The 9726-nt window shown below is 37.6% G+C and overlaps 1 protein-coding gene across 3 annotated transcripts in view; it reads left to right on the top strand.

Annotated features, from left to right (window-relative positions):
* The first annotated feature begins 7515 nt into the window (after nucleotides 1–7515).
* arhgap17a (Rho GTPase activating protein 17a) overlaps nucleotides 7516–9726 on the top strand; it is a 30688-nt gene continuing 28477 nt past the window's right edge. Inside the window, exons 1-2 of one of the 3 annotated variants that reach the window (XM_072455548.1) lie at nucleotides 7516–7611; nucleotides 7827–7866. The gene's annotated coding sequence lies outside the window, so the exon portion shown is untranslated. The remainder of the gene's footprint in view (nucleotides 7612–7826; nucleotides 7867–9726) is intronic. The other 2 variants (XM_072455547.1, XM_072455549.1) reach the window with 2 other exon arrangements.

Below are 9726 nucleotides of genomic sequence, written 5' to 3'. Positions count from 1 at the left end.
TATTAAAACTTACTCATTTAAACAAAGTAGTGAAACAAAAAATGGGAACTTTCCTGAATAGTTTTTGAACAATCTTGAGCTTTTTCAGCCCTTTTAATAAGACAACATGATAACAAACAAGTACTATAATTTCTATTGTCAACATTCTACAACATTCTATTGTCAATTTTCTTTTTTATTGAAATTGAGTTTACAATGTCAGTATTGCAACAAAACAGAAATGAGAAAAATACTATGGACAAAGTTGAGAGAAAAACAAAGAATCACATTTTTTAGCATATAACATTAGCCGCACATCTTTTCATTTGCATAGAAATTGCTAATATGCTTTGATGGTTAGCCACACTTTTGCATCCAAATGAGTCTTTCCCTCGCAGCCAAAATTCAAGTTGAGGAGAGAACAGGGCATCTGGAATACTCGTAGTTTCCTCTGCGCCGGTAGCTGCTGTAAATCAACGCAGAGCAGACCGGTGATGCAGAAACCAGACTTATGTTCGTGATGTGGCGAGCTTGCAGTAGCTTTAAGTATGATCAGGGTTATCATTGTCTCAAACTCGTCTGTCAGCAAATGTGTTACAAGGAAAATTCATTCCCTGTTTTGCCTGTTAAGATAGATGTTTTTTTCAGAAGTTTAAGGGCCCCAAAGCCGCCCCCTGGGTTCCTCCAATTGTGCGAATGGCAGAACACTGTGTCCAGCAATGCAGCACTTTTGTAGGAAATCTCTCCTCCTGAGTTTGCAAACAGGAAGCCGTCCTCCCAGACGCATGGCAGTGCTTTCTAGAGATGAGAAAGGAGAGAGTAATTGGAGGTAAAAGAACAGGAAAAACAACATGTGAACGAGAAGAAGTAGCATGGCGAGGAATGTTATCACAGTGGACGGAGTCATTGTTGTCTTTGAACTTTTTGCTCTCTTAATTTTGGCAGGACAGTGCAAGATAGCAACGAGTCTGCAGGGGATGACTTAACCCAATCAGCAGCAGCACAATGATGACCTCAAAGTGACTCTGTAGGATGAGATCACAAGTCGAAGTGTAAAGATGAGGCTAGATATGTGATCACTTTAAATTGTCTGCTATAGATAAGGGTTTAGAATTAGTTACCATGGTGAAGAAGAAAGGGTGTCATTGTCTACCTTACCTCATCTATATATAAGGCAATGCTTGTCTATTTTCTGAACTCAAATAGTTGGATTTTATGCATTTTAAGATATGCAAAAAGGGTGATATTTCTGCACATTTGTTTGCCATTTTACAATCCTGAGAAGTTTAATTTACCTTAAATGTCAAAGCCATCAATTCTGTTGCAGGAATGTTTTACATTCATTTCTGTTTGGTCAGGCCCTAAAAGTCTGGTCCATAACGGGTTGCAATACGAGAAATTTTGATAATAAGAAAATGCTATTTTATTTAGCATTATTATCAAAGTGCATAAATAAGGCTTTTTTGTATAATTTTTTATCAAAAATATATACATATGTATCTTAAAATTCTGAATAGTTTGTAATGAACGATTTCTCTATAATCTTATGTTGCATATCAAATTGCAATATTTTGAACAATCCTTGCGCTTAGATTTCCTATTTATGTTTTAATTATAGGATTATGTGCACATGTTAGATACGCTAGACGCATTAGCATTCAAGAAAATACTATATGCATGCGCTTCTGTGTTGAATTTAATAGGATGTTTTTATTTATTGTATCAGAGGAAATCACGTAAATTAAGTCACGTTTACAGCTACGATTCAAATAGCAGTGAGATTAATATTGCCACCCCAACTGCAACATTTAATTGCAAACTTCACTTGTATGGACAACCCAATGCATGTATCGGATTGTATTGCCAGCTACACCAAAGCCACAGTAATACTGGATTAGCAGGTTTTCCAGTATAAATCAATCAACCTCAAGTAACTGAAGTCAGATAAGCCGCTTTGAGTAAATGTGAGAAAATGACCATTGCTTTTACGTGAAACCGTTTGAATCCGATTTGTTTAGTTTAGCTATTGCTTCATTGGACAGGTTTTGCAGCGTGTCAGTCGGTCTCGCGGGGGCTCAGCGGCGACCTGACAGAGAAGGGTGACTGGGCGTTTCTACAGTGAGCATAATGAGGTGTGTCAGCTGTCAGCGCTCCTTTGTTTCCCACCGCCTGGCAGACCCACACAAACCTTCTAGATCATTTCTGTCCGATGAACTTTTGAGAGCGTTTTTAGACAGACTGGACGTGCTGTTCAGGCTTTACATTCACCGTACTGTCCTGTTAATGTCTGTGTTAAAAAAAGTTAAACAAATTCTTCATAGTGCTAGTTTAGTGAGCTTGAAAGGGCTGACTCACTCTGTTATTCCAGCAGGTCTTTCATGCGCTGTAGTATCCATTACCGTGCGTCTTAAGCTGCCAACTGTTGCGAGTGGAGCAGGCCCCGGTCCTCCTCACAGCCATTGTCTAGGCCCCGCTCATTTTGATATAGCAGATCGCCATGGAAACCGGAGCTGTTTCGAGGAGTCGCACTTTGCCTAATGTGACACTGAGGTGGGCCGGGGTCAGATCTGTGTCAGCTGATCGCCTCAAAACAGTTGTAGAGTTTGTCGTGGGATGGTCCCGCACGGAATTGGGATGAGGCCTGCATTGGGAGAATAAGGAATTGGGAATAATACGTTTTGACCTACATTTGAAAAAAACAGGAGCCACATATCTTATTTGAAGGTCAACATTATCACAGTATTGGTAGATAATTTAGCTTTAAATGAGAAGCAATAGGCTGGTGTACTGTAGAAAGAAAAACTCTGAAACATCTTGAAACTAGCCAATAATACTCAAAGAACATTATAACTCATGTGGTTAAAGGGGATGTACCAGTTTGTTTGTTTTTTCTTCGTTGTTTTTCTTCATATAGGCTCATTTAGGGTTGGGCGATCAATGAAATTAATAATAATTCATAATCAACAATGTGGAAAAATGGCTAAATTGTGAAATCGAGGTCCTCTGCACTGCCCAGATGTGTGCACAGAGTGGAAAACATGAGTGTCTTTTCACACCTCTCGCTTCCCCCTGTGCAAAGAAAGGACCAGCTAAATGAATTAAGCATGAAGTGGATTGGAAGAACAGTGAGGCTTATAGAGGATTATCAAAAAGACAAAAACTATTGAATTAGATGGCAAATAAAAAGCTTGTAGCCTACTAAACCACTACAATAAACTAAAAAAGGCTATAAGCCCATAGTGCGCTGTTAGTATGCTAGTTGTTGTTAGCATTACAGTGATAGCAAAACTCTGTGTGTGTTGTGAAAAGTGCTAATAAACTCATCGCGGTGAATAATTAGGTTCCTTTTGAAGTGTGAGGAATACGTTTTAACAAACCAATAAAACCAGACTAGACAGTAAAAATACAAGTACAGTGCCTTTAAACATGTATTTGCAGTTTGATTATTTTTGTAGATGATTATAAAGGAACATTAACGTGTGTTTGTGAAATGGTGTGTTACCAAGTTCACAGTTAAGTATCAGAGGCTAACATGATTAGCCGGGCAGGATTACTCAGCAGTGCTTGGTGTTACTGTTGGCATGGATACGCTCTGGTCTGGTTTCTATTGTTTTCATTAGTTTCAACCCATGAGACATAAATAGCACACTTTTTGAACTGTGTTATGGGAAAACAGTTTGAGAAGTTCCATTTTTTGTGGTTTAAAGCTGTTTTGTTGGTCTGTCTTTTCTCTTATTTGTTCTACTCAAACTCTTTGTCTGTCTCAGAGTCTCAATTTTATTTTTACATGATTCCTGGTCATCCATTGTATTTTACATCAACACTCAACATGCACTTAATTTAACCATTTCTCAACTTTCGTTTTAGTTGTCTATAATAATTGTTCAAATTAATACCTAACGTGTTCAATAGTGCATATGCCCCATCGCCTTGTGAATCAATCTACAACATAATTTATCACAAAAGACTTTAAACCCGCATTGTTGCGACAAGAAAAGGATCAGACTAAAGGCCTCTGACGGGTTGGACGACTCATTGATCTAAAATGCAGCTAAGAGAAATATATTTTTAATTTTGCTTAAAAAAATATAAAATAGTTATCACATTTTTAGGTAAATAATTTCACTTTCACCAAAACACATCTAATGTCACATTTTTTTTATTACGCAAATAAAAATATATGATAGCACCTTTTTTATTGAAGTAATATTTAGAGCATCAAAAAGTTGTTTCTTTGCATAAATAAGGCTTAAACTTTGACTGGAATGGGCATCCTAGTGTCATGTCACTTCCTGTCATTCTCTACAGATGTTTATACGTTTTCTCCACAAATAACTATTCAATTGGTGTTAAACAAAACAAATGTACAATAAGCATACCAAATGAAGTAAAAATTTGAAAAACGTAAAAACCTGTGATACACACTTTTAAGACATGCCAAATTAACCGTTTTTTGACAGTAGGACAACGTATGCTATATCACGGATAAACTGATGTGGAATTCCATATAAAGTGTACTGATTAATGCATGGTTTATTGACAGCGCCACATGAGGAACCTCCCAGCATGTAAACACAACCACAACATGGCGTCGATTCTGGGACTTCTTCTATCCCCCAATCTCGTACAATACAAACTGCATGGCTTCTATATTTTCCACTGCTTGTACGCGCTTGTGGCTTCTGGACCTATGACCTCACCAGCTCCGTAAAAATCCTCCCTCTCATCTTTTGTACATTTCTTGTCATTCGGCACCCACAAGTCTCTCCCTCCTCCCCCCATCCCCTTCATATTTGCCTCTTTTCTAAACACCAAACTATCATCTGATTCGGCCTTTTCCACGCGCTCCCGGACTCTGTATTGTAATTGGAAGCAGCTGCAAGTCACTAAAGAGGTTACTAGAGTTCATAAAGAGCGTTGTTTTTGGAGGGGTAAAGGATTCAGTCCAAGCTCCAGTTTTAGACCAGTTCATTTGCTCGTACTGTACTTGGAAACATTTCATCTGGGTTAAAGGGACCGATCAACTGTTGGAGAAACTGCCTTGTGTGTGAAAAGGGAAAAAGAATTGAGACATTTGCTAGAGGCCTGCGCGTAAAGATTTATCTGTGTGCCTGCATGTGATAACTGTTCATTATGCAAACTAATCATATGTATTTGCTTAAATGTTATACCACCTGCAGGTTTATAGCCCCATGCTGCGGGACAAGGAAGGTAGAAAACTAGCAATAAAGTACACAAAGTATGCACTAAAACAACATTTGGAGTGTAGTTTTGTGTTTCAACTTAGCAAACAACTAGCATTATAGCATCACGCTAACTTTTTGATGCGTAAATGATGCTTGAATTGTGTGGTTAATAAAAGCACAAGGCTGATTAGCGTAGGCAAACAAGTCCATCACTATTAGTAAGGTGGGTCAACTCTGTCCCCACATTTGTTTGATTTTAGGTTTGATTTTAGGTTTGATTTTAGGTTTGATTTTAGGTTTGGTTATATTTTAGATGCAAGAAAACAGGGCTGTGGGAACATGTCTATGCTCCTTCAGAAATGTTGTGCTCAAGAGGAGAGTCATTACCCGATTTGGCACTTAAACTGACTTAAACCTGTTTAACTCATAAAAGTTTGTGACTTTTATGTGTGTACTGTGGCTGTGGCCTCAAGTAGTGCTCAGTTTAAATGTAGATGTATCAAACTGTAACAATTTCACAGAGTTTAATGTTCGAAAGCGTAACAAATGTGATAATTTTAGCTCATTATTAGCAAACTTTGCCATTTCACATCTTACGTCAGACTTGACTCGGTTCCGTTTTGTAACGCCAGCAGCTCAAATGTGTAATATTTATGGACTTTGAGTACGCATTTATCAGAAAAATTGTGTATATTGCAAGAGTAAATTTGAGCGAATCTCAAAATTAAGGTTTGTCACAAGTATGGTTACTATAGCAACCTCAGCACTATCTGGGCATGCTGAAAAACCCTGCCAAATTGGGTAATGACAGTACACATTTGTTAAAAACACAGTAGCAAACTAGCAGCAGCATTAGCTTTCATGTTGCCTAGTACGTCTAACTTCTTGCAAAGAAACGAGATAGAAGCAACCAAAGCTAACTGTTATAAATGTGCTGTCAATCACACCTATCTTGCCACAAAAGAGCAGCTGATTGGCCTTTTATTCCTAATGTCTTGTTTAATGAAGCAGGAATCTACAGAACTTCTTATATAGACCACCATAAAATTGACTGTTCAAAGAAGACAATGACAACAGACCTTAAAGAGCTTTTGTTGCATCACACTTTGGTCTGAATAGGTTAATTTGTCTCTTTTGCCATGCACAGATGTCGGGACAGAAACCACTTTCAAGAAGAAAATCAATGGAAAAGTTGCTTCACATTGAGACCATGGTTCTTCAAAGTCACAATGCACCGCAGACTCGGGACTGTTGTTTCTGAGCACAGGATGCAGTCGGTCTGTAGTCTGTTGGCTTGTTTATTGGTCCAGATCAGACATAAAGTGATACAAGACTGTTATCAAATACAAGTCCATGAGCTCTATGTTGGGCTAAGAGCTTTGGAATGTTTGAGACCATAGGAAAACAGGATGTGATGTGTCCAGCCACTTCCACCCATTAAAAAATGTACTTTTCCACCATTCATAAACAATTTCCCTTGAAATGTGTCAGTTTATTTAGTTATTTGTGGTAAATATAAACCGATATTTTACAATGAGAAGTAATGTTATTTTCTCGACAATTATTCAATGATGATAATAATGGCAATAATAACTATTGACTAATAACAATAATAATAGAAATCAAATGTTGCTACTGTTCATCAGCCAGGTTCAGCAAGTTATTATTTGGTTATAAAATAATACATTTGACTAAATTGTAGTTAAGATCATTTTATTTATATTTTATTCCAGTTTAGCTGTTTGTATTATTTGACAAATAAGATATAATATATCTTATTTGTCAAATAAAGCTGTTCTTATATTATAAGAACAGCTTTATTTTGTTGAATTAATGTTTAAAGGGTTGAACACATTTGCTTCTTCCGGGTCTCCCTATTGTGATGTCAGCAGTATGTTCAGCACTCTGTTCTACTTACATATACGGTACATATTTTTGAACTTTTATTCACAAACTGCGTCTGGACTGGTGTAAAACTAACATTTATTTTATTATTTATCATGTATTTTCTAATTACAATAAGTCAAAATTATAACATCATAAAAACCTACGTCGTACGCAGAACCATCAAACAAGAAAATATGAACATTATTTATTCCAGTTTTTATTTGTTCCAAGCATATTCTATTCTCATAATTTCCTGAAATAACTGTGTACAGCAATTAAGGTCCTTGTCTGCTGTGGTGTTTTGGGTGTGTTTTTGTGCCCGAGCCTTCTGCACCGTGTGAAGGTGTTGATAAGTGTGCCGAGCTGAGCCGGTGTTTCCCAGCCTTCTCCCTTTAAGTGAACCTAATCTGTCTGACCTCTCCCAGCACAACTATTAGCTTACTATTAATAGGCCCCAGCTGAACAGGGCCGTAAGATTGCGTCCACTCTGGCTAGCACTGGCTAACACTTATGTGCCATTTTATTATTAGGCTGGGATTTTGTGTGTCTGTCATATTTGGTGAGTCATTCGATTCTACCTTCTGTGCGACTTTCCCATGGCATAAGAATGTTGAATAATTGGACGAACGCTAAAACCAGTTTGTCAGGAGGAGCTGCCTTAAGATATTTTGAACATGACTTGACTGTGTCATGCATTGCAGTTACTTATCTGGGGTGTCTGCCTGTCCGTCAGCACTAATCAGTGTCTCCTCTGTTGTCTTTTCTCACCCACAGAGCAGAGAAAACAGAAGTGCTCAGCGATGACCTCCTGCAGGTAAATCATTCATCCGCCGCTGACTCCCACTGCACGTCAGAGACCAGACATGCAGGACGATTTTGGTTGTGCAGTAAAAATGTTGCTCGTGTTGCTCCATACAAACTAGAAGGTTGGCGGTTTGAACCCTTCCGTGGTGTCCTTAGGCAATACACTTCACCCCCAGGCCACTGCAAACATCTGGTGCACCCTCCACCACAATAAAGCAAGACCTGCAGGCCAAGCTCATTCTACATTCAGTTCCACATATCTGCTGTTATCTGCTGATGCTGCTTAGATTAATTGCAGCAGGAGATAAATAAAGTTGTCTAAATCTGAATATGATATAACTAGATTAAATGTAGAGTAGACATCTTATATAGAGCCTAAAATAATGTGTATAGATACAGTGCTGAATGCGTCATATAAGGGGCCGTGGTCTGTGGTCTGTTATGGGGCAAAATTCTCTGTTTATTCAATAGGAAACACAACATTTTCCCTCTTCTAATACATTTCTTGGCAAAATATGTCTATTTTAAAGTCTATACGACATGCTCTTCTGATTTTCTAATTATGACATGGTTCAGTAGGATAGTTGCAGTTGCAGTTTGTTAGGAAATATAAAAGTTCACAGGAAGTAGTGCTGAGTTCTAAAGCAGAATCCCTCCTCCTGATCCACCTGCATCATCAATATGCGACGTGCCATTGAAAACACAGACAGTTTACACTTAGAATGACACAATTTTATGACGGTTTAAACAGTAATTTAACAATATAAAAGTATCATACAAGGGTGAGGAACAAAAGTATTTGGACACCCTGTGATTTTGTATCTTCTCCCACTTAAAATTCTAGGGGTCTGAAATGTTCATCGAAGGGGCATTTCCATTGTGTGACAGAATCTAAAACAAAATCTGTAAATCACATTGTTTGATTTTTAAATATTTTATTTGTATGTTATTGTTGCAAATCAATGTTAATATTTGGTACATAAGCCTTTTTGTGTGTGTGTGTGTGTGTGTGTGTGTGTATTTTGACTTGTTTACAGTATGGTTGCTAGGTAACAGTTGTGGAATTACCTCCACCTTTGTCATATTTGCTGCCCATATCCAACCAGGAAGTAACATTATAATCCATACAAAAAATATAATTTGAATTAAACTGGGGACAAATGGCAAACTGTTAAGTAAAATCTGAAATATAATTGTGTTCACTACGTTTTAGTGAAATGTGATGCCTAACCTGTCATAGGACTATTAGCACAACTAATTCAAATCAAGTCACAACTTCATTTAACTGTATATGTTAAAATACAGCAGGCAGTGCATTTAGCCCATAGCTAATGTTTCTGTATTTGGCACAATATTTGGCACAATATAACTCCCAAACTGGGCGTTTGCTGTGGGTGACAAAGCAGCTCTTCTACATAAAAATGAATGCATTGTTTCCCCCACAAACAAACAGAACAAGACACAGAGAGTAAAAAGACAAAAACTAAAAGCGTAGTTTGTAGAAAGTCAGTCCTTTATTCGTCCCCTTTTGTAATCCGTCACATTTGTCCCAGTGTACGGAAGATTTACTGCAAAAGTTATTATTATTATCATTGTTAATGGTTACTAGGGATGGGACAAGACACAAGATTGGGTCTGTGAGAAGACAAGATGTTGACATCATTTATAGTAAATCAATGTTGCAATCCAGTTCATAATTTGGCCTCACAATTTTATTTATTTTATTCAATATTTTAGCTATTTAGCACTGCTTTTTGAGCTAGAGCTTCTAAAAAGACTTAACTCGGCAGCATGTATTTTTGATTACTTATGTCCCGATCAAGCAGTAGAGACTGAAAACAGGACAATTCTTCAACTTCTGAACTTGTCA

The sequence above is a fragment of the Eucyclogobius newberryi genome, unplaced genomic scaffold (assembly GCF_026437365.1).
Source record: "Eucyclogobius newberryi isolate DKJ021-1_F unplaced genomic scaffold, fEucNew1.0.hap1 SCAF_20, whole genome shotgun sequence".
Lineage (NCBI taxonomy): Eukaryota > Metazoa > Chordata > Actinopteri > Gobiiformes > Gobiidae > Eucyclogobius > Eucyclogobius newberryi.
The sequence above is the reverse complement of the archived record's forward strand: the minus strand, read 5'-3'. Positions and strand labels throughout refer to the sequence as shown.